General features: G+C 39.0%; 2 pseudogenes across 1 annotated transcript; both read right to left on the bottom strand.

The window, feature by feature from the left end:
- Window positions 1-20,348: 20,348 nt before the first annotated feature.
- LOC148995408 (uncharacterized) lies at window positions 20,349-21,491 on the bottom strand (annotated as a pseudogene). Its single transcript, XR_016155249.1, has 2 exons — window positions 20,687-21,491; window positions 20,349-20,473 (listed from the first exon to the last, which is right to left on the bottom strand). The product of XR_016155249.1 is annotated as an uncharacterized LOC148995408 (transcript).
- A 5-nt stretch (window positions 21,492-21,496) lies between these two features.
- Window positions 21,497-22,633, bottom strand: LOC148995409 (uncharacterized; annotated as a pseudogene).
- Between the last annotated feature and the right edge of the window lie 2,902 nt (window positions 22,634-25,535).

Genomic DNA, 25,535 nt, shown 5'->3' on the forward strand with positions numbered 1-25,535 from the left:
GACGAGAAGCTCAGTACCGCGTCGCGCAGCGCCACATCTTTAAAATTCGAACACATTATTCTCTATGAGTGTACACACACCGGCAGCGCCATTCGGCGTCTGTCCGCGGCGCCCAGCAACAGCTCAGGACCTTGTTCAAAATCCTGCTACGCCACAGAGCGCCATTTACATAGTTTTATATAAAATTTAAAATATTTTTTTTTGTCTCAAATCATTGCTGATGGATCCTGACTTCACCCTATGCTGCAATATATATTTAGTTTTGAATTCATTTACAGAAATCAGCTGCTTAAATGACAATTAATTACACCCCATTAATTACTAAAATTAGCCAGGACTTGTCCGACTGGTCAAATTTCCCCATTGGATGAGTATTCTTCCCAGACTGAATTTTCTATTTCAAAGTTTGCCCTGCTATTTGACTGTTGCTATTTTTAAAAAGTTAAATTCTATCATGTCAAAATTCATCTGGAGTAAAAAAAGCCTAGACTCAAATTTTTTACTTTAATGAAGCCCAGGGAACTGGGAGGGGTCTCACTCCCTAACTTCCAGTTATATTTTTGGTCTGCTCAGATAAAAAAATATGATAAATTGGTTTCTTTATAGAATGGATTCATGTTGGGTAGGAATTTAGTCTTCGAGATTTCCCAAACTTGTTATACCCTTTACCATTTTATTCACAGTGTACATAAAATCGAATCAGTGTCCAATATTTATAGAAAAACAATTGCATTCTTCAATTTCCCTCAAAAGGAAGATTTCTGCTTTTTATACTATATTATCTAATGTCGGGCCTTCCTCCTTTGACCCTCTGAAACTGATATGGGAAAAAGACTTTAAACAAATTTCAGTGATGAGGTGTGGCTATCGGTCTGCTCCAGCGTCTTTTTTAGAGGAGCCTCTATATTGAATCATGAACAAAACTTTAAGTTCATTTACAGGACTTATTTAACACCGGCTCTTCTCTATAAGATTTTTCCTAATGTCTCCCAATTGTGTTTCAAATGTAAATCTAACATTGGCACAGTGATGCATATGTTTTAGAGCTGTGACATGATCAAGGTGTACTGGAAAGAAATACATAAAATTGTTCAGAGGATTATTGGTAAATCTTTTGCTCTATCTCCGAGTATATATCTCCTGAACTATAAAGCTGAATTGCACCTCAACCATGATCTAGAATGTGTTCTATATCTTTGTACCTACTTAGCGAGAAAATGTATACTCCTGTTGTGGCCCACTCCTCATGTCCCTTCTGTTAATATGTGGATGAATCAAATTGCTATTTTTCTTCCTTTAGAAAAGCTAACTTGTGACTTACGCCGGAGGTCTAATGATTTGCATACATGGTGATGATGCAGACATGGACACAAAACACACCGCGTCTTGTATGTCAGGTGACTGTAAATGCGCAAAACCCGTTCCATAGCAGAGTTGCGAAATATTCCTTTTTTTAATTCCCTTAAAAACCTCCTCATGCGAACGTAAAAAAACTTTTTTGCGATAAACGGGTTTTTTTGTGAAATGGACGTGTTTCCATTGAGTGTATTTTCATTTCGCAATTTCAATTTGCGCAATTTAAAGGGTAATGGAAAAGCAACTAATGATATTGCTTTTCGCACTCCCAAAAGCAGTCTGCTCAAGGATTACTGGAGCTATTTTCGCAGGAGGGTACTTTTCCTTTTGCCATCCAAAGGCTATTATACGGCCTACACTTTCCCAGTGCATTTGTCCAAAATCAAGCCTAAGGAAAGGCACCTTGACAGAGCTGCCCATGGTGCACTGTTCATAAAACTCAGAAAGACGCTCTCTCACTACTCCTCCTTCATCATGGCCCCTCTCAAGGTTTTATTTCAAACCCTAACACACTTTCATCCAAAAAATAAGCAATGAGTTCTGGGAGGACATGACCATGGTGGACAACTAAGATCCTCTTTATTTGTTCACTATGTGCAATAATGTCATCAATAATGTAATGTGTCATCCAGAATTTGATTATCCACATTAAAAATGTCTCCAGTGACAAATGTGACAGTGTCGTCGTCATCTCTGGTTCCATGTTACTCCCCATGTAAACCACATCTGTGTTATCTGTATTTACTGATCTTTCACCTGCCATTTTTGTTGGGGAACTGTTCAGTTCTTGTGTAATGAGAGCCACATCCCTTTCCTTTTGCATATGTGAGCCAGAGTAATTTTCTTCTTTGTTGTGAGGTAGAACCGTAAGTGGCAACCTGGTGTCTGCATTCAGTTTTCCAACTGTAATGCCTTCATAACTTCATGCCTTTCTCATAGTCTTCTGAGCATTCATTGATGTGTGTTGTTGACTTATTGTGGCAGAATAATCATATTTACTGTGGCAATAAGATAAGATTGAGATATGCAGTTAACCCCTAATCACTTACACCGACTACGCCACCCTGGTAGGGCGCCAGGTAAATGACTTCCAAGAAAGACAAGACAGGTAAATGTCCGGCTGGACTGATAGATAACTGGAGACGTGAGGGGTAATACAAAAGAAATACTTTATAATAAAATGATCCACACTCTCCAGACTCTCACACTGTAACAAACACTTTCTCAGAGCCAAGGGTGGCGGGAACAGGGCAGGCTGGCTGCAATTCCAGATGGTTGTCCAAACCCACCTCAAATCAGACCAGCACACCCACACCATAAGGACGTTTTGCACCCAGAAGGCACCACCCGCACACGGTGTCACACACCACTCAAGTGAAACGGCCAGCCTTCCCCCTTCCGCGCCAAATCTTCTCTGGCTCCTGAAGAGAATAGAAAAGAACTCGCATTAACAATCAAACCAAAATCACACAAAATATTAAACAAAGAAAAAAATAGAATACAGCCATCAAATATGGCAGCTATAATACTCCAGCCCCCGACCTGTACCTTCCACTTCTAGTGCTGACAATCGGCAACTATTAGCACCAAGCGAACAGGGCCGGGGATTCAGGAGAAACAAACATTTACAGATTGATAATATGTAATACAAACAGGAAAAGTGCCCACAAGTAATCACACAAAACAGGATTTCCCACCAAATGAATCCACTGACAGACAAAACCAAAATTTACAAGAGACAAAAAAAAAAACCAATCCGGCAAAACAAACCAAAAAAAGGAAAGAAATTAAACTATAATCACAAACGAAACCAAATAAGCCTGGTAGGCAGCCAGGCGGACACCAGACTGGAGAAACTAGCCTTTCACCAGACTGGCTAGAGAAACCGCGATGATCCATTCTCCATTGACCCTCAACAAAGAGACACCAGTCAATCTAAATGTCCCAAACCCCAAATGTGAAAAAGGGAGAGATGACTTACATTTTAGATTGAATTACGATCAAACGCGGCGCCGTACGGTTACTCACAACCCGTGCTGCGTATCCGGTTACTGGCCATTGTTCACCCGCATCTGCCAGCGCGTTCTTACTGCTAAATGTGACATAATAATTACCCCCAACACCCACGATAGAACTTTGGAAGTATATATCAACATACCTGAAAGTAATTCTGTCAGAATCTTCCCAGCAAACACAGAACGTCCCCAAATGGTCCCATGAGGTTATTTTTTTAGGAACCAAACAAAAACATTATAGGAACATTCCATGTAGGTTATTTTTAGGTTCCATTTTTATAACGTAAGGAGAATGTTCCAGGAACGGTCCCTTAACCTTAAGGGAAAGTTCTAGGAACGTTCTGGGAACCAAAAACTAATGTTCCCAGAACCTAAATATGTTTGCTGGGTTAGTACAATACCATCGCCACCAGCCCCGCTAAAAAATAAACTGTAAATAAAGAACATTACTAAAGTAATCCGTATATCTACAGCGCCAGAAAGTGTGTCAACATACTGTAATGGTGAGCAAGAACCGAAACAAAACGCAAGGAAGGGAAGTACCCAGAAATACGAGGACCCGTACACCCATCAAAATACGGGTCCTAAAATATTCCGGCCATTTCCATCTAATTGGAGTATCAAAGGCCCGCTAAACACGGACCAATCAGCAGGCCAAATCACTTATCTGGCCGCATTTCATTTTTTGGATATTTTAGATTTCAATCACTCAAAGTTTTGATTTCCTGTTATTGTGGTCATTTCTGTGATTGGCTTTCTGTCTGCAAAATCCCAAAATGGCCAAAGGATCACCATATGATGGAAAGTATGTCTTTTAGACTAGACATATTTCAGAAAAATGTCTATAAGAAGTGAGGAACATTCATGGGTAGAAGTCGGGAACCGGCGTACCTTACATATTTCATAGGTGCTGAGTCCAAAAAAAAAAAAAAACGGTACCCAAGTGAAAAAATATTTTTATTTATTTTTTACGATTCTGCACTTTGCAACTTTGAATTCCTCAACCACAGATGAGAGAGGAAGTTGGAGCTGCCCTGATCTTATATAGAGGCCTACTGCAGTGAAGCTTGGAGGGATTCCCAACCATTTTCGGAGGTGCTTATTGATCTTCCTCTCCATTTTTTCGATGCATGTCATCGGGACCTCATACTGTTACGGAGCAGGCTCCCGCTCCGCCTCCTCTCAACCAGCAGAGGGAGCCATCACCGGAGTATTAATCATAGCAGGACTCCATTCTCCATAATGCACCACTACTGGGACTGATTACACACACACCTGAATCTCATCGGACTTCCTATATAAGCCACACTCATACATTCACCCAGTGCGAAGTATTGCATTGCCACGGCTGTAATGACTGAGCGTTTTTCCCTTGCCTGCCTTTCCTGTGTACCGACCTTGATCTGTTCTGCCACTCTCGTTGGTCTGCTGCCTGCCCCGACCCGGATTGTTTTGGATTATTGTTGTTTGCTGCCTGTCCTGATTCTCTGCCTGTTATTCGACCATTCTCTGAGCCTGTTCTGTGATAACCCTGCCTTGCCGATCTCTGACCCTTGCCTGTCTGACTTACCTTCAATAAAGCTGCATATGGATTCAAACATGTCTCGGGTGCCGTTACACATACACAGTCAACAGCCACACAGTCTTGGCAACAGTCCGTGCTGATAGAGCCAAGCTTTAAAATTCCCTGGGAGCCCTAATTTCCTGATGACAGAAAAACGGATGAAAAACAGAAACGGAAACATAATTTCCTCATCTTGATTGCCTACTTACAAAAAGAAAACCTAGGGGAAAATGGTTCAACGACTGAGCAAGATACCATTTTGGTATAGAAATTAGAAGGTAAAAAACTCAAAATTTCGCTTGGGTACCATTTTTTTGGACTCAACAGCCTTGAAATATGTAAGGTAGGCCGGTTCCTTACTTGTACCCATAAATACTTTCAATTTTTGGGTATATATGAGATTAAATTCCATATTTGAGCCCTTCCAACAAAGCAGATATCTCCACCTTGATATTTTTCAGAAAAAAAAATGGCATCAGATATAATTTTCTGTCACACACAATATTTGCTGGTTTTTTAAACAAACAATAGAGCAGAGCAATATTTCACGACTTCACACTTAGATACAATTAGAGGGGGGTAAAAAGTAATGCATAATGGAGTAATGTCCAGGGGGAGGGCTTCAAGCTGAAGCAGAGTAATCCCCCTATTTCTGTACCTGCTGTTAGACCTAATTTAAAGGATTAGTTCACTTAAAAAAAAAAAAATTCTAATAATTTACTCACCCCCATGTCATCCAAGATGTCCAAGTCTTTCTTTCTTCAGTCGAAAAGAAATTAAGCTTTTTGATGAAACAAATACTCGCCTTGCTCTGTTATGTGATGCTCGTTCATGTGAGGTCACGAATATTTTTTGTATTTATTTTTTAAATGACCGCTCGTTCCGCTAGATAAGACCCTTATTCATCGTCTGGAGTCGTTTAAAGCCCTTTGAAGCTGCACTGAAACTCTCATTTGGACCTTGAACCATTTGGTCCCCAGTGAAGTCCATTATATGGAGAAAAATCCTGGAATGTTTTCATCAAAAACCTTAATTTCTTTTCGACTGAAGAAAGAAAGACGCGGACATCTTGGATGACAAGGGGGTGAGTAAATTATCAGCAAAAGCTTTTATAAAAGTGAACTAATCCTTTAATTTGTAAGTTTTGTTCTATTCTATTTATCTATGTGTATAACTTGTGTAATTTTACTTATTTTATTTGTAGGACTTCACTTGTATTACCTCACTTTTTTTTTATAATGTTTGAACTGTATTATTTATTATAAAGCATTAGGGGTGTAACGGTACATGTATTCGTATTGAACCGTTTCAGTTCGAGGCCTCCGGTTCGGTACGCATACAAACCGAACGATTGCTTGGACCATTTTTCTTGCCGGCAAAATTCGTGCTGACGCGGCCAACACAACGTTGCGCAACATCCAAATTGCAAGGGTAATGAAAGCAGAACGAAACTGCGCTCCTCGTTATGTGCTTCACGGATCGTTTATCAGTTCGGACCAGCAACATCTGTGCAGCGCGAGCCGATCTCGATCAAGCAACACTGTTAACACACCGCGCTAAGAGATCCGGTAAAGAAAACATTTGAATTCGCCACTGAGGTAATAACATCGCTGCGAGATCTAGTGAGAAGCATTCACATTTCTCCGTTATTAACCGTAGATCTCTATTAGATCAAACAGCGCTGTCATGGAAACCAGCAGAAACATTGTGCCGTGAATGAACTAGTACTTTACGTCCACAGACCAGCAACATTCACAGTAACACTATAGTATACTATAGTACTAACACTATAGTAACACTAACTGTAACCAGTTTGGCTGGAATGGTGAAATGCTTTCAAGTACTTCACACATCTTTTTCCAGCACTTCAAAATTCAAATATTATATAAATAAATATATATTTAAATGTTATTTTTAATGTGATGACCAAAACATTATTTGTTCATCCTTCAAAGATGACCCCTATTTATAAACCTGAAAGTTTCAAGATCTAGGAAAACTCACCGTTATTTAAAAATATTTTTTCTTTAAACAAATGCTGTATCAAGATTATCATAATGGGGGAGACAACACAAAATTTGAACCTGAATAATCACTATTAAATTTCCCCCCAAATCGTGCCACCATATATTAATATCTATCCTATTTTTGCTATTAGTACCACTGCTGTTATTTCTATCAGAAGTAGTGATCTACTGTATGTATTGTGTATCGAGTCCATAAAAACAACTCTATTGTTCACAATTCCCAGGGAACACTCCCAAAGCTGGTGGTGGCCTAAGACTTTTGTACAGTATTGTACTTGCAAAAACGTTAATGATCAGCCCTGTGAATCTGCTAAATGGTCATATTAGAACACACCACTTGTTTGTAGAAGGTGGGGTCTGCCAATTTTTTCTCCATTGCATCAACGTCCGAGACCGTCCTCAGAGGGAAAACAATATCTTCTGGAAGTGCTGCAACTGTACTTGCATCACGTTGTGTGAGGAGTGATTGTATCATCCTCCCATGAACCCTCTGTGTCTCCTTGATTTCCTCCAGGATGGTAAGGAGACGTGCAAACATGGCATCTCTAAATGCAGGACTGGCACCTGGTCTGGTGTTACAGCCGTTAAAGGTTTTGAAAGTGGAGAGGGCTGAATAAATGGACGGGTCCCGTGCAAGTGGGAATCCTCCGGTTGAGGGTTCTCTGGCTCTAGGGGAGGTAAATGCAGATCTCTAAATGCAGAACTGGCATCTTGCTAAACTCTACTGGGGCGTTCTGGAGCAACGGACGTTAAAGGAATTGAAGGTGGTTGAATAAATGGACGGGTGTTGAGTAAGTGGGGAGCCTGTGGTTGGAGGTTCTCTGGAACTGGTGGAGGTAAAGGCACACTGGATGGATGATCAGGCCCAGCACCACCGAGTTCCTCATCAGAGCTTGACAGACACACTGGCCTTGAAATGCACAAAATGTAGAGCATAATTAAGTAGTTGTACAAGTTTCAAATTAGAGCTGTATATGTGCAATAGAATATGTGCAAAAAATGAATGATAATGATAAATTAAATAAACAGTGCAACCCCTTAGCTGTCACCCCCCTTTTTGAGTTAAAATGCACTATTCAAACTTAAATGGTTGTAATTTAAGAATTCTTTGGAATATATACCCAAGTTTGGTCTTGTTTTAAAGAAAACACTCAGCAGAATATTGCTCAAGTGAAAACACTTCAAAAAATGAAAGTATGAAAAAGTTATGGAAGTTTAAATTTACAGTAAATCAAATATACTGTACTATAAATCTTTTATTTTATATAAAATATATATTTTACAAAATATTTTTACTCTAAAATTTCTATAAAATCAAAGCCATAAATCTTATCAAGTTATCTTCCAAATTTGAAGTTGATATCATAAAATTTGAAGTTTCCATGAGATTTTGTTTAGGCGTAGTAGCAAAAATAGCCACCGGGTGCCATTGAATTCCATTGAATTTAGTTGTATACACTCTGCCTTAACAAATTAATACATTTCTGTCCAAATATCAATTCTGTCACAAAATTTAGAACCTTGAGACTGTGAGCTTTCTGACAATATCAGTTTTGTCAAGATTAGAAAAGGTTTTGATCATAAATTATGAAATATAATGACGCCCAAAAGGGGAGGAGCCTGATAAAATAAGTACCATTTCTATGGTAACGCAACGTTCAATTATAAAACTGTTTTCACCCGATGAATTCCGAGTGAATTCATTCTTTCAAATGATACCTAATTTATGATAACTACTAAAATATGTGATATAATAAAAAAGGCGATTAAAAATAATATTATATTTTAGAGGATAATATTATACTTTTTTTTTAATTGAAAAATACTAGATTATATGTTTTATTATGAACTTTTAGCATAAAAACAGAAGTTTCAATGATTAAAAGTGGGTGCATCGACTTTTTGTGACAGGTCAAAACTCCTGTTGTGATGCTGATTTTTTGAGGTGCACTCTTGTCATAAATTCATCAATTACTCTTCCTACATAATTTTTAACACAAAACAGGGGTAGAATATCTATTTAGAAGTCTTAGACCTTTCCAACGATATATAATTTGTCATAATTAGATTAGGATTTAATAGAAAAATAGTGAAGTAATGTTAGGCGTCTATGTATGGAAGAAATATAGTCTTACCTTCTTTTGCGCTTCCCTTTTCCCATCCGTCCTCCAGAATCTGACTATGTTTACTAGTCTGAGGTCGTCTCAGACTTCAACAGCTTCGCTGTGGCAAGGGCATAGTTTCCTGTAGGTGATAAGACATTTACCAATAAATATTACTAACTTCTATTTCAGAAGCACGCCTTACTTGTGTTTATTAGATTAATAAATATTATTATTACTAGTTACCATTACAAAACAGTCACATTACCTGCTTTTCCCAGGATGTGCACTTTAAACTGCAGCCAGGTAGGGTTTGGAACAAGCTGCTCCTTTACTGCCTTGCTGATGTTGACACGTCCTGGTGACCAGTAACAAGAATCTTCCTCAGGTCCCGTAAACCACTTGCATTGTACAATAGCTTCACCTCCACCATCCAAAAAATCCACAAATGGTAACATGCTGTAAAAATGCAAAACAAGCTAATGCAACTGTCTCATGAATGCGGCTAACAATTTGCTGCACAGGATTTTGGGGCCTTCGTACAATCTTTTTAACCTAAATAGGTTTGAAATGGAAAGCAGGAAATGCTATCCAAAGGACCAAAGTTCTGTGCATCTTGGGCAAGGTGTATCGAAGAATGGATGTTGTATCCAACAAATTCAAGGCCATAAATAATGCCAAAATCTTGGACAAAAATTTTCAAAATATCTTCAGCATAGTCACAGTGCACAAATCAGGGCTAAGAAGAATTCTTATTGATACAGACAAAAGTATAAAGTTTCTATACATTGTATCAAGTATATTTTTAAGTAGGGCCAGTGTAAAGTAAAAACTGCCTTAATTCAGTTGCTTTACAAAATATTAATTTCTAGAAGAGACCATGGTTTCCTAGCAAAATTCCTTGGTAAATACTGCCTGACAGAAGCCATGAATGCAGAAACCGTAGTGAGATTTATAACAGACTGTCTGCATTTCAGAGGCCATTTTAACCAAATGTGGCAGTAAGCGGTATAGGATTTTAATAAATAATTCAGCTTTTGGTAATAATTGTCGACTACGCCACCCTGAATATCAAAATATCCCAGCAGTTTGCACTAGGTCACACAGGTTTGTGTGTGCCAGGAAGGTCAGAGACAGAAGCACAAATAATTTATAAATGGTCTTTGACATACAAAAAAGTTAAAAAATACTATTACCCTTTTCTAAAAAGAGCACACAGCGCTACATATACCAAATGACAAGTTAGAAGCAAAGATATTGCGTGAATGATGGGTGGCTGGGGCAGATATTGTGTTTTGCGGTAGGTGGTATGCCATATGGAACCGTTGCCACTGAAACTGCATTATAACGCACCAGTGGGGCTCGACAGCCTTAGTCAAACAGGTTGGCGCGTATGGTTGGGTTGCAGAGAGATTTTGGTTAGGTCTCAGCAGCAGGAGGGATGTAGAGGTCAGTAAGCTGGGCTGAGTTGAGTCGGGGACGGAGATACTGCCTGGCTTTACTAATTATTGAAACTAGCAATGTATCATTTCCAATCCGTTTATACTCAATTTATATTCAATTCATAATCTTCATATTCTTTCATTAAATCACTTGCACCACGCACGCACATTGTATTCTAAATGCACTTAAATAGCCTTGCTAACTGTTTATATGTTCTGTTGTTGGTTATAGGTATCTATGTTTTCCCTATTTTATGTGTCATTTGGTGTTATAGATTTACACACAGACACACACACAACCACATTCACATCCATACACACAGATTTATACTCACACAAGGTAACTATGACATGTATATTATAGGTTCATGCAATTGAAACTCTTAACTTGGAATATTCGTGGAGTTGGTTCACAAAAAAAAAAAGTTTTAAATTACCTAAAAAATACACAAGCGGATATATGTCTAATACAGGAAACACACCTCTCACAATATCCACAAAACAGCTTGAAAACTACACATTTTAACCACTGTTTTTCCTCCCACTATAATTCAAAACAAAGAGGAGTATGCATCTTAATAAACAAAAAAATACAGTTTAACCACCATACAACCATTTCAGACCCTGAAGGCCGTTTTATCATTATTAACATTTCAATCATTAATAATCCAATTACAATTGGCAACATTTATGGACCAAACTCTGATGATTCCTCCTTCTTTGCAAATTTCTTTTCCTATCTTTCAAACATTTCCAACGGTCCAATAATTATAGGGGAAGACTATAACACTGTAATCAATCCATCACTCGAAAGGTCAAAACATACAGGTAAATCCTGGCAGTCCTCCAAAACAATAAAACAGTTCATGAGTCATTTTGGTCTTTGCGATGGTTGGAGGCTACAACACCCACTCGCCAGAGAATACACCTTTTATTCTAATGTCCACCAAACCTACTCCTGCATTGATCTCTTTTTAACCAGTAATTCAATCATACCAAATATCTTACAAACCAAAATTCATCCGATCATTATTAGTGACCATGCTCCAGTAACCCTCACATGGAATACACCTGCAATACCAAAGCACCCCACCAGATGGCATTTTAGTACATCACTCTTGAAAGATCCAGAATTTGACAGTTACTTCAAGAGAGAGTGGACATCCTTTCTTGAAATAAATGACTCTCCAAAGTCGTCAGCATCACTGCTCTGGGAAACATGGAAAGTAGTTTTACGGGGGAAAATTATGTCATATAGAAAAAGAAATCCAACTAGAAGAAAGAATAAAAAAAATTAGAAATTTTACATGCAAATAATCAATCAGAAAGCATCTATAAAGAAATTAGAGGAAAAAAATTTACTTAATGAAATAATAAACAAAAGACACCAGTTTCTGATTCATAGGCTCCCCCAAGAAACTTTTCACCATAGCAATACATCCGGAAAATACTTAGCCAGTCAAATTAAAAGAAATAAAGAAAAGAACAGCCATAACCTCCATCAGAAACTCGGCAGGGAAGCTAACCATTTCACCAGTGGAGATAAACAAGATATTTCAAGATTACTATACAAAATTATATTCATCCGATCTTGACCCGAACCAAGAAGACGTAACCCAATTCCTTGATAACACCATTCTACCAAAACTCAACATTGAACAAGTAAACACACTAGAATTACCAATCACTGAAAAAGAACTTCACTCCGCATTGAAAAGCATGCAAAATAATAAAGCCCCAGGTCCAGATGCCAGTCAAATCACAACTTTTCCATCTGACTCTATGGACACTCAAATCACAACTTTTCCATCTGACTCTATGGACACTCAAATCACAACTTTTCCATCTGACTCTACAACTTTTCCATCTGACTCTATGGACATTCCAATCTCAACTTTTCCATCTGACTCTACAACTTTTCCATCTGACTCTATGGACATTCCAATCACAACTTTTCCATCTGACTCTATGGACACTCAAATCACAACTTTTCCATCTGACTCTATGGACATTCCAATCACAACTTTTCCATCTGACTCTACAACTTTTCCATCTGACTCTATGGACAGTCAAATCACAACTTTTCCATCTGACTCTATGGACATTCCAATCACAACTTTTCCATCTGACTGTATGGACAGTCAAATCACAACTTTTCCATCTGACTCTATGGACAGTCAAATCACAACTATCTATGGACAGTCAAATCACAAATTTTCCATCTGACTCTATGCATTCTCTGACCTCCACCTCTACCTCGACCAGCACAGCAGTGAGTGAAACTAGGCATGACTTGAGGGGGCTGCTCCTAGATCTACAGTCTGCTGTTTATCTGGTTGAGCCTGGACCCACAGCAAATTGCGTAAATGTTGTAAGGTCCAGGGTGCTAGAGTGTGCTTTGAGGACCTTCAGCAGACGGGCATTCAATCCACAACAACAACTTGATATTGTATTTGTGGATTCGTGTGGAACAGGGGAGGGATCTGTTGACACTGGTGGTCCTACCCGGTAGTTTCTTAGGCTACTGATGCAAGAACTCCTGGATTCGAAATACTTTGTTGGACCACAGAACAGCAAGAGCCTTGCTCTTGATTCCCTTGGCTTATCCAGGGCAACATACAAGGTTTTAGGTGTGAGATTATGTCAGCCTGCCTTGGTGGGGTGGGACCCCGTGTGTTGGCCAGGAGGCTGTATTCACAGCTCTCAGGGATCCCTGCTCCACCAGTAAATATTATAGAGGTTTATGACCATGAGCTGCATGATCAGCTGGACAAGATCCAAAGGGCAGAAACCATTGCAGAGCACATGCAGCCATGTTGGAGGCTTCAAACAGCCTTCACATGCTTGGTGCCTTATGCAAGGTTTCAAACCTTGACGAACGTCAGGATCTTATCAATGCAGCACTAACATTCTACCTAGAGGGAAGGATGGAGATGCCTCTCAAACAACTGAAAGAAGGACTGGAGACATTGGGGGTGCTAAATGCCATAAAGGAGCACTCTTCAATTATGGAGGAACAATTTTGTGGTGGTCCCCCCACCTTGTCGGCTGCTTCCTTGCTGGATCTCTTTGCAGTAAATTACTCCCCTAATAGGAGAGCGTTGGAAGAGGTTGCAGTTGCCCACTGGCGGGACTGGATTATTGAAGTTGAAGATGGAGATGCAGCAGTGGAGGTGGATGGTGGGGACACAATGAAAGTGACCCTACAGAATGTGCTTGCTTCTGGGGCATCTGCCATACCTGTATTTGGATTCAAAGAAAGTCCAAATATCACATTTCTACACGAGACCATAAATGGGAACCGGCGGATGTTCCCGGAAGCAAACACATGCACCATTACATTAAAGTTGCCCATTGGTCATGAATATGAAGGGTTTTGTCAATTCATGACATCTGGTATAATTCAATGACCAACGTTTGGGGTAGCATAAAAGGCCTGTTGTACCAACCCCTTACACTCTGGCTTATAGATCCCTTGTTCTTGTTGTTTACTGGATATTGTTGTTGTTTTTGTTAAATATGAAAGATTTAATATTAAATATTATAAATATTAAAGGTTAAATATTAAATATTAAAGAACTTACTTTCCCTGAAAAAAATCCTTGTCCCCTGCAATCTGAAATTAATACAATGCTCCTCCAACATATCTATTCAACATGTACTTCGTTTAAATGTGACTATTTTGTATCCTCTGTGACTGTTAGCTGTGTGTCAGTGTTTAAATGTACTGTTCATGTACCATGTAAAGCGACCTTGAGCTTTGGAAAGGCGCTATATAAATAAAACTTCTTCCAAAGTCTTCAATATCATTTCTGATATTTCGCATCCAGTCTTTCCATTCAAAGCCATGAAGTGTAAAAAATGCTCCATTATCTCCCACTGATTGTTCTCTTTTTTGCTACATATCTTAACAGAATCACATTCTGCTCCATATGAGAAATGTCAGGAGTTGCATCACAGAATAATAAATTGCATGCTCCCTCTCCTTCAATATTTCTTTCAAGACCCTTTCTCCACAGATCTCAATGAATTCATTTTGTGATTCTGGACTAAGGTAATGTGTCATTCTTGCACCTGTCTTCCTATCTGACACTTTTAGCAAATGATTCCTGAGCAGAGGATCATAACGAGCCAACAGCTCTAATGTGCCAAGGAAGTTACCATTGTGAAAGTCCCCGTGAAATCAAAATTGAACCTATTTACTTTGTTAGCGCATATTACTAGTGTTGTGCAAGTGAATATATAACAATTAATCCGTGCAAGTGAATATATATTAAAACTGTTTTTAATGATTACTGTTTTACCTTAGTAATCTTTAATCAAAATCTGAAAAGTTACTTCCGATCTGGAACGGTTTCTTTTTCTGATGACGTAGGTTTCACAGATTGGGTGGGGAAACGCTTAACCACTCCCCTCAAACCGTTAGTTTGCTATGAGCGAGAGATGGAGAGGAGGAGCGCTAGAGTAAAACCCTGCCCTCTGTTCAATATTCCGTTTCACTTGGAAATACGTCACAGCACTGGAGAAAAATCGTTTGCAACTTCCGGTTCACGGGGACTTTAACATCACCTAAATTGTCTGTGGTCCCTCTGAATGGCAAGTTTCTTGATGCCAAAAAAAGTGTGACATCTAATATTCTTTCAAGAATTGCTTTGTTTTTTTCAACTTCCAGTTGTATTTGTTTTTGCAAGCTGCTGTCTATTCCTTTTGCCTCTATCATAGAATATTTCAGATTTTTCCATTTGAGGTAGCATGCTTTGTGTGCCTTACTTGCTTCATGGTCAGGGAATTTGTTGTACATTCTCCGCCATTTTAGATCTACTATTTTGTACCCTTCTTTAGTGTTTAGCGCACTAGATGTTTTTCTGAGGTTATCCTGTGAAAAGAGCATGCATGGCACACAATACAATGAATCCATGCTTGGACTGTATGTTAACCAGTCTCTCTTCTGTTTTTCTCGCCCATTTGCTGACTTACTGAACTGGAGATACTCTGGAAATGTCTTGCCTTCTGAATCCTTGGGCATAATAGTTTTCAGGTCTGTCTGACTGGTAGTGGCTAGCTTTCTAACGATCACCTCACGCTCACGATCTGTTAACCTCTCTGGCCATAATCCTGGATCAGTTTTCAAAAAATCTCCTTCACTCTCTCCTTCATTTCTCTCTGCTATTGAGTTTGGGCTGTCTGTGACTGTGTCCTGACTGGTGCTACTTTCAGCTTCTTCCCTAACTGATGTTGGCCTACTGTCATGCATTTGCTGGGTTGAGGAACCTGTCTCTGTAGACAACAAATACCATAACTTAGATAGTCCAATTCAGTTCAGTTAAAACAGACATGACTTGTAAATAAATTAAATATAAATAATAAAGTTAATACACCAAATGAGTATCTTCACATTCTATAAAATTACAACCAATAAAAATTAAAAAACAAAACAAAAAACCCCCCCAAAAAACATAAAAAACAATTAAAAAATACAGCTGCAAGCAGCCATTACCGGGGCCAAGCGCAAGAAGCGGCAACATATGCCACAATGGCTAGGAGTGTCAGACCAACTGCAGAAAGGAGCAATAGGGGATTATCACGCTTCCGGGTTTCATGGGCAGGATTTGTCAACTTTGTGCATGTCAACTTCCGACCCAGTTCAACAATGCCTGAGACGAATGCTATATATGTCATTGCTCTGTTCCACTTTGTAAATCTAACCAACAACGCCAACCCTACGTAAGTTTTCATGGATTCCTGACTGAATTCAGTATAAGGAAGAAATGGATTAAAACTTTAAAATAAAACAAGGTAGCGCGTTTGTTTGCAGCCGGCACTTTAGTGAATCAGACTAATTTACCAGGGACGACGTATAAATAAACTTAGTGTAGTCCTTCATCAGTTTGTCAGCGAGATCGGTGATTCAACGGAAGTGGCAGTGCACAAAGATCACAGAATCCGGAAGTACTACGTATCAGCGTGATAATCCCCTATTGAAGACATTTAAAGATGAATTTAGGCAAAATGGCTTAAATTACAAATACAGTAACTTATAAAATGATTAAATGGTTTATCACTTTCGAACAATATGTGGCACAGTTATGAAATTGATACGTTGTGATCAGAGTGAGATGACAATGACACATACAAAGTTTGGTGTCAAAATGTGAAGGCATTGAAGAGATAAAGACTAAATAGTCATTTTGGCAGCATGCCTCAAATTTGATGCTGTGGTATACGAAAACGCTTTTGTCTAACTTTTGACCAACAGGTGGCGCTGTCTCAAAATCTTTTGAGTACCTTCAGGGCATGCTGCTTATGGCACACACTGAGTTTCGTAATGTTAGAGCAAAGCATTTGTTTAGTATAGCATTTTATTTCACAAAACTGTATTGAAGTCAATGGGAATTTCACATTTTGTTCTATTATAGCGCCACCAAGAGGCTCAGTCCCACAAGTAAGGGTTAATGCCCGACGAGGTGTCCATTGTCAGGTTTTAATGGACGACGGCGAGGCGTGAACCGGCCGACGCACAGCGACGCGCAGCATTAAAACCTGACAATGGACACCTCGAAGGGCATTAACCCGCTTATACCATGGTCACTTGCCAAATAAAACATTTTTAAAAGATTAGCTGCTAGTTTATATTTTAATTAGGCTAAATCAAGTTTTTACAAATAATAACTCGCCTGGTTTATTTAGCAACCGGAGATATTTATTTATTTATTTTTTAATTACACATAAAACAATTAATCAAACAGGCTTCTTAGGCTTGAAACGCTGTACTCTCCTTCTGCCTTGGTTGTCTGGACAGCTGCGTAAAACTCCCGCAGGGTCTCATTCAGAGCAGCAGCGATGTAATTTTCTTTGCGACGTTTCTCCGTTTTATTTACATTTTTTCTTTCTTCAGCAGCATCCCAGTCGTCAAAGTTGTCATATTCTCCATAAATGTTAAAAGAAATAACGAAGTCGCTCATTGTTGTATTAGTAGGCTACGTATCTAACTAACGTTAGATGTTTGTTTTGATAGAGCAAATTGTTAACGGATACTTTGACTGCCTGTTGCTATGGTTACTCACAGCTGTTGTGGGCAGCGCATTTATTTATTCATTTCGAATGGTAAACAGGCAGTTTCACCAGAACTACTTTACTAGGTGTCCTCTATCACTTTTTAAAGGGTTTCGATTCATGAGACAAGCTGCAGTTCAGGCGCCGGCGTGATTATCTGTGTGCTAGGTATATTTTCTTCTTATTTATTAAATCCAGGCAATTGGTTGATGAAACATTTATTAAAATTGAGATACAATTAATAAAAAACGAAATTCAATTTAAAGTAAGTCTTTGTGCTTTCTATTTGAATTCTCTTAAAGTTTTACTGCCGCTTCCAGAGAACTGTCACGACATTGTTTTTTTTTTCCTTGAACACGAAAAATAAAACAAAATAAATATTTTATGTTCTGGGGAGAGCTAACCCTTCATCCGGTGGGCAGCCTAGTATTACTTTTGGTTTGTCCAGTGTAATTTACAGAATTAAAATATAGTCTATATTTTTGCCACCTAAATATTAAAGATGTTTGGTGTCACGTCCGTGTATGCGTGTATATTTCCCTCGTATTAAATATAAAATGCATGTGTAGACTTATATTTTTCTAATGTCTGCACATACTGGATTTTATTAAGGGAGTAGGCTCGGGATATATAGACAGAAGTGTGAATATATTGGTATTAAATGCTTTTTCTGAGAATGTATTATTTGATGGATTTAAAGCCACACTGTGGAACTCTTCAACCTTTATAATATATTACCAAAACCCATTGAGATGGTAGATCGACTACAATAGGTTGAATGACGCGTCTGCCGTCTCCTGAAGGTGTCTGTATCACTTTTACTTGCACTTTGTAACTTCGAGTTTCGGGTAGGAACCCGAGCACAAAAAGAACTACAAAATTCGACCGCTTTACGGCATACGTCACTTCCCCCACCACCCACAACTTCCTCAGAATCTAACGTTAGTGCTCAACTCGCGTTTGATTGCCGTCCGTATGTTTTCGTCATGCCGAACAACAGCTACAAGGAAGAAGGCAACGGTTTTATCAGAGGAAACTAAAAAAGAAATGAGGAGAGTGACAAATTAAAAGCCCGGACGAGGATTAACATATCGGTCCAGCTTTCGCTTCGCTCGCTGGCGTGAGCTAAAGGAGGAGGGGTGCTCGACCGATGCGGACGCTTGCCTGCACACAAATGCCGTTTCTAAGGTAACCCAGATAAATTCATATAAGCAGTGTAGTATTTTCTAGTATTCCGGCCACAGCCCATGGTGCTATGAGTGCAATAAAATGCCCACAGCCCAGTGTTCATTTCTACAAACACAGCCCGCCTCAGTGCAGGGCTCGCACTAATAAAATCGGCTCTTGTCAACGTGCCCGCGACTCAGTAGTACCCACAAACACTAATGCCGAGTTCAGACTGCATGATTTTAGCCACGATTTTGGCTCGCCGACAGGTTTTGAGAAATCGCCGACAAATGCCCGAAATCACAGGCAAATCGGCGCTCGTTCACGCGAGTGACAATCACGCAGTGTGAATGAACAAAGACGCGAACTGAGAGAATCACCGACGAGTCGCCGACGCCCGTGAGATATTTGGCATGCTAAATATCTGGACCTGTCGGCGATTCAAAATCCTGCTGTGTGAAAAGTGTTTTGACTGAAAACTACATCGGCGATCACCGGCAGCCAGTGAGAGAGCAAGATACAGAGCAGCAGGGAGTTCGGGGAGGAGTTATAGATCACATATCAACATGATATGGCATTGTTTCAACAAAAAAAAGCTTCTTCTCGGTCTATTTGGACACAATAAATGAAAGAAAAATTAGTAGAAATTTGGCAGGAGCACTCGTGTCTGTTTCACCAGCTGTACCACAACCGGGTCGAAAAAAAAGTCTCACGTGAGAACTCCGGTCTTGCACGTGTGGTGTCGCGCGTTGTTTCCTTTTCATATCTCACGCGTGTTTGTTGTGAAATGTAGTTTGCGTGCAGCGTGCTAGACAGAGTCTGTCGGCGATTTTTCTAAAGTCATGCAGTGTGAAACCTTCTGTCGCCGATCCATCGTCCAGTGTGAACACAGCAGTGACTGAATGCTGGCCAAGATAGTCATGCAGTGTGAAAAGAGCAGCGACCTGACTACTTTGAAAATCATGCAGTCTGAACTCGGCATAACATTACACACCACATGTCCCACGGTTTCTGTAAAAATAAACCAACACACATAACGTTACAGTCAGCTCTGGCCGACGGTGTTTTCAGTGCAGTGAATGTGTCCGCTGTCCCGCGCCCACATTCACTCACAGACATGATAATCTCCACGGGGATCACCCATCTCGCTCTGTCAGCCGACTGCTATAAGGGAATCAAGCACGGCAAGGCTGCCCGGCCCGCCTCATACACTGCAAGCACCATAGACAGTAAAAGCACAAGCACACACAATCTAAAGACACGGGAGGCTGACCGGTTGACTGTTTGTTGACTTTAATTTGCGACAGTGCTGCGGAGCTTGTACAGTAGGCACTGCTTGGTCTACATGAACTGAATCAAACCTTGCTAAACATGCTAGTTAAATGAAATAAATGCCCATACCATCTGAGGTGCCTGGAACATCCTCAACAGGTCGCCTTACTCACTTTAGTTCTGTGGTGTGAATAATATAGTTTACTATTAAGGTTATGGTGTCACATGTTCATTTATATACAAGCATAAAGTAGAGAAAACACCATGTTTGAGACTCACTGTTTGTCATTTCCATGTACTGAACTCTTGTTATTTAACTATGCCAAAATAAATGAAATTTCACATTCTAAGGCACCTTTAATGATTTGCCATTTGTATGTTTATGCACTTTTACCAATTTCACTTTGTGTTAGTTGATCTGTCTCCTCAGCATCACTGTCATCACTTGGATTAGAATCGGTTAAGTCTAGGTTTTCTAATAAAAAAACAAACAATTTGAGTGTTAAGTATAGCAAATGTCAGGAGAAAATAAAATAAATCACATAATGACCATTCAGAAAACTATTAGTTTGGTAAAGATATATTGCCTGTATGTACAGTACATTAGCCAATACACTTGATAAACTTTACAATAAAATGTACTATAAAGCACACACTAAACAATTTTTTTAAACTTTAATAGGCTTACCCTCAATGTCAATTTCTTCTAGAGTTTTGCCTTGAAGCCTTTTAAGAGAACCTTTCTCCATTGCAAGGAGAAGTTTAGAAATTTTGGCCAGCTGCGTTGTGGCTTCTGGAAGTCTGTAATATTCTCTGTGGATGCGTATGTGATGGCCCAAGAAGTCTCCGACTTGATCTAACTTGTGGTTTTTCAAGTTCAGGACCTGTGATAAAGTTGCAACATGTTTTCGCAACTGAGTTGACCGAAGGAGCTCGGGGTTCTGAGCACCACACTCATTAGCATACATCCTGAGACAGTCTTGTCCTCTATATGAAGTCAAACAGCTGGGTCTTGCGAAAAGAAATAGATTTTCTGGTGGAACGCTACACTCTTGTCTTGTGCGTATGAGAAGTGTCAAAGCAAGCATCGACCATGTCTGGCGATAGCAATACTGCCACTTTACGCCCCTTTTTACCCCTAATCTCTACTCGACTAAAGTGGGCACAAAGTTTCTGCTCAAATTCTGTAAGGCCAAGAGCAACATCTTTGTGAAGTGGAGTTTTGTCTCTCTCTAAAAAACTTTTTAATTGCATCCTTGCAACTTCTCCTCCACGCGTTCGATTGAACAGAATAATTTTGGCAAGAGTCGATCTGCATAGTTCTCCATACACTTTTGTGGATGCAGCCTTCTTCAGGTTATCAGAAGCGGAATCAGCGACCATTTCAAGATGTTATGAAGACGCTGAACATCTTCAGTAAATGGTAGGGTGGATGGTTTGTTGAAATGGCCTTCATGTAGAGTGGTCAAAGCTCCATGAGACACAACTTCCGACAACTTTTTGAAATTCTGGGTTGACTTAACCCTGGCATCATCTTCAGCCATTAACGCTCTACAGTGTATGATATCACATAACTTGTTCAAAGAGTGACCCAGCTTAAGCGCAAGGCTTGGAGTGTGGTAAGTGTGTTTTTCTGCATCATACCCAGATACTCTTTTCACAGCCTGTGTAACAATCCCAAAATGTTCAGGCTTAACAGCATCCTCAATCGTATGCAATGAAAATTGCTTTCTCAGGATCAACAAAAGCCTTCCAACCTCTCTTAGCTTCTGTCGGATGTAATCATATTTAGACGGATCTTGGCCATGTTTATTAAAAAATGATTGTTCCAGCTGTAGGATAGTGAAATCACTCCGCACAGCAGCAGATATGTCATCATCTTTCATTGGTGTTAGGAGTTTCCAAACACTCTGTGAAGTTTTCTGACACAGAACTGAATCAGACATTGATGCTAAAGCCAGTACCTTATTTCTTCCTGGTTGTTCCTGATCCACTGACTTAGAAGTACAGTTCCGTACATGTCTCCACAGATCTCTGCGTAGGAACATTGCATGGCAATACATGCAATTCACATAATCATTTGGATTGTAATTGTTCTTTGGTTTAGGTTTGAGTTTTAATTGCCCAGATCCACTGGCTAAAACACTTGCATTATGTTCATAATTTCCTTTATTTCGTAGTTTGTCCATTCCTTGGAATGCTTCGGCAAGGCCAGAGCCCTAGCCACATCCACATTTGTGTTTTCGTGAATTTTTAAGTGTCTTGTGAATTTCGATTGGGGCTTTCCACAAATATAACAGTAATTCTTATGTACTGAAGTGGAAATTTCAGAGGACGGTACTGATGGACCTTCCCCACATTCTGTGGTATCCTCAGCCCTATTTTCATCCCCAACTTTGTTGTGACCTTCAAAAACCTGCTCGCCTTTCCTGCATGACTTTTTCAGCTGTGCTGTGCAGACTGCATCTTCAGGTAGTGAATCTTTAACTAAGATGCTTTCTTGGCACTCTACGTTGGAGAGTGGTTTAGGACACTCCGGTTGTGAAGACAGCATGTAATCAGATTCCGATTCCGAATCCTCAGAAAAAACACTGGGAACATAGTCCTTATCCGAGTCCTCACAAAATTCTTCTTCAGAATTCTATAATAAAAAACAAATATTTATTAATTAAAAATAGATATTTACAACCTTTATAAAATATTAGTTAACTATTTTTTTAAAGATGATTTGATATCATTCACTTACTGATTTTGAGTCAGGGTAAGGCATCATATTCTTGTTGTAGCAAGATTTATGCCAGAAACATGAGCAAACTAAATAGAATAATAAATATAAGTTTGGTTCCAAAGATTTGCTCTAAATTAGATGGCATCTACTAAAAGGGTTGGGAAAATAATGAATAAATAGATACTGGTAACACATTACAATATCTTTTACTAGTCAAAACATAGTACTTACTCCTACACTTTACACCAATCCACTTAAATGCAGAATAGGGCCCATTACAGCTGGCACATTTATCCAAGCTTGACACAGCTGAAAAAATGATGTCATGTTTGCAAATCTGTTGAAAAAAAAAAAAAATGAAAATAAATTCTATTAAAATATTAAATTAAAATCAATCTGATAAACCCATTAAAATATAAAATTAAAATTAATCTGATTAACCCATCTCAAGTGAAGTAAACTTCAAATAGATGTTGAAGTTGAAGCGGTTTGGGTTTTAAATCAATTACATATCATAACCAATGTAGGTTTTATCAGTAAATATTTTTTTTTTCCATCAGTAAATATAAATGGCCCAGTCTAGCTTAGGGGTGGTTAATCTGTCTGATTTCCCGATTCGATTCGATTACGATTATTAAAGTCCCGATTCGATTACATTCGATTTTCGATTATTAACGATTCTCGATTAGCGATTATTGATTTTCCAATTCACAACAGTAAACGAAAATACACTAGACCAACATATGATTAATTTTATTAGCAGCACAGTTATTAAAGTGAAAAAAATTCTTCTGACTGAAATTTGTTTCAGGCCAAGTCATATTCCTGTAATTTTATTTAAATAGTCGAGACCAATAGCGTTTTAATGGAAGATGTTTAAAACCCATCTAATATTGCGTAATTTAAAGCTATTTTAATCTATGAAAAACAATTACTTATCTTGACAAATAATCAACCATAACTTTTCAGTGCATGTTTTTATTTATCTTATGAGACCAAACAATGCTAAACTATATTAATATATAGTTTGTGCCATGGCAAATTGTTTTGGCTGAGGGCAAAGTGAAGTTTTATAACTTTATTATGTAGGCTATATTTAACTTTAACTTTGTAGCCTATTACAGAGCTGACTTATGTTTAATTGAATTGTTTGCTTTATTTCTCATTGTATAGCTTATTATAGCCTACCTATTAGGCTACTTATACTTTTGAACGGGATATTAGCATTAAAACTGACATTTAACAAAAAAGAGACATGGTTGTGTAATTTTATATATTCTAAATTATATAAAATATTATATTACTATGCATTCTCTTCACTGTATGTGTACGCATAATACAATAAAATGATACAACCCTGTCTGTTTGTTAAATGTCAGTTTTAATGATAAATAATGTTTCGTATTTTTAAAATGAAAACAAAAAGAAGCAGGTTTGTGTTTTAGCTATATTTCGTGTTGTTATAAATATATGATAATCAATGTGCGTTGCCTGAACCACATTTGTGTGTCCATTTATATGTTTATGATAATAATTATGTTCATTTATAAATGAAAAGAGGCACAGTGGTGTTGATGAAAAACGGCAGAGTTGATAATCGGAGTAGCCGCGTGCTGAGTGACGCGATCAAGAACGCGCTGTTACCAGCGTCCTCTCGTCCTCGGGAGTTTGTTCTCCCGAGTCGAACTTGGCAAGTCCGAACTACCAAGGACGCAAGTCCGAAGTTTGCGTACTTGGTATTGAGAAACGACCAATATTGACCCGCGTTCTGTTTTCTATCATGGGACCGCAGCAAACGAGCTGTAGCCTCGCCTGACAAGATTGAGTGAACAGGGTCCAGGGAGCAGTTTTTCCGTGAGCGGGAATTGAAAAACCGGAGTGGACCATGAGCAAAGTGATTACAGAATGCTTAGAGTGGAAAGAGGAACGTGCTTTCGCTCCACTCCAGGCTTTATCACATCCCCCCTCAGCGGGGTGAATATGCATCATCTTTCCTTAATTTAAGACCTATTCAAACTAAAATTAAGACATTTATCACACTGTTTGTAAAATGAAAGCCTATTTACGGCCTTAAAATTATGAAAAGTTAATTTAAGACATAAGGACAGACGGGAACCCTGCAATTGACAGATATCCGTCATAAACTCGCTGCAATTAACAGAAATCCGTCGTAGCGACGGAGAAATTTAATCATTGGCAGCAGCAACATTTTGGTATTAATTGCACTTTTTATTTGTTTGCTATTCAATGAAAATGTAATGATGGTTAGTGAGAACATGCAAACATGCTTGTTGTCTACTACTTAGGCAACCCATTATCTTTAAAAAAAAATTTCAAAAGCAATTGTGTTGCATTATAATGCAAAGGCACCTGGTTCTATTAATTGACAGCATTAAAATACATTTTGTGATTTCCTTCAATTGAAAATCTTTGAAGCAAGTTTGGGGGACTTGAAGGGCACCCAATTCAGAGAATCACCCAGAAATTTAAAAGAACAGCATTTATCTGAAATACAAAGCTTTTGTAACATTAAACAATACCGTTCAAAAGTCGGTAAGTGTGGTATGGGGGGCGTGGTCTGCGGCGGGAGAGCGGGGGAGGAGTCGAGCGGGAAGTAAGCGGGTCAAGTTCAAATGATAAACACCTGTCTGTAATTCCAGTGATTGGCGTTGGGAGAGTATTTAAGCGGGCCAGTTGGACACCTCAATGAGAGAGACTGGAGCCCGTGTGCAGAGCTGGAGCTGGGACGATCGCTGTCCGTGTTCAGAGTGAAAAAGGAATCTGTGAAGCAGCAGAGGACAAGAGTTTG

This window comes from Pimephales promelas, chromosome 3 (assembly GCF_988280905.1).
Source record: "Pimephales promelas chromosome 3, fPimPro1.hap1.1, whole genome shotgun sequence".
NCBI classification, from domain to species: domain Eukaryota; kingdom Metazoa; phylum Chordata; class Actinopteri; order Cypriniformes; family Leuciscidae; genus Pimephales; species Pimephales promelas.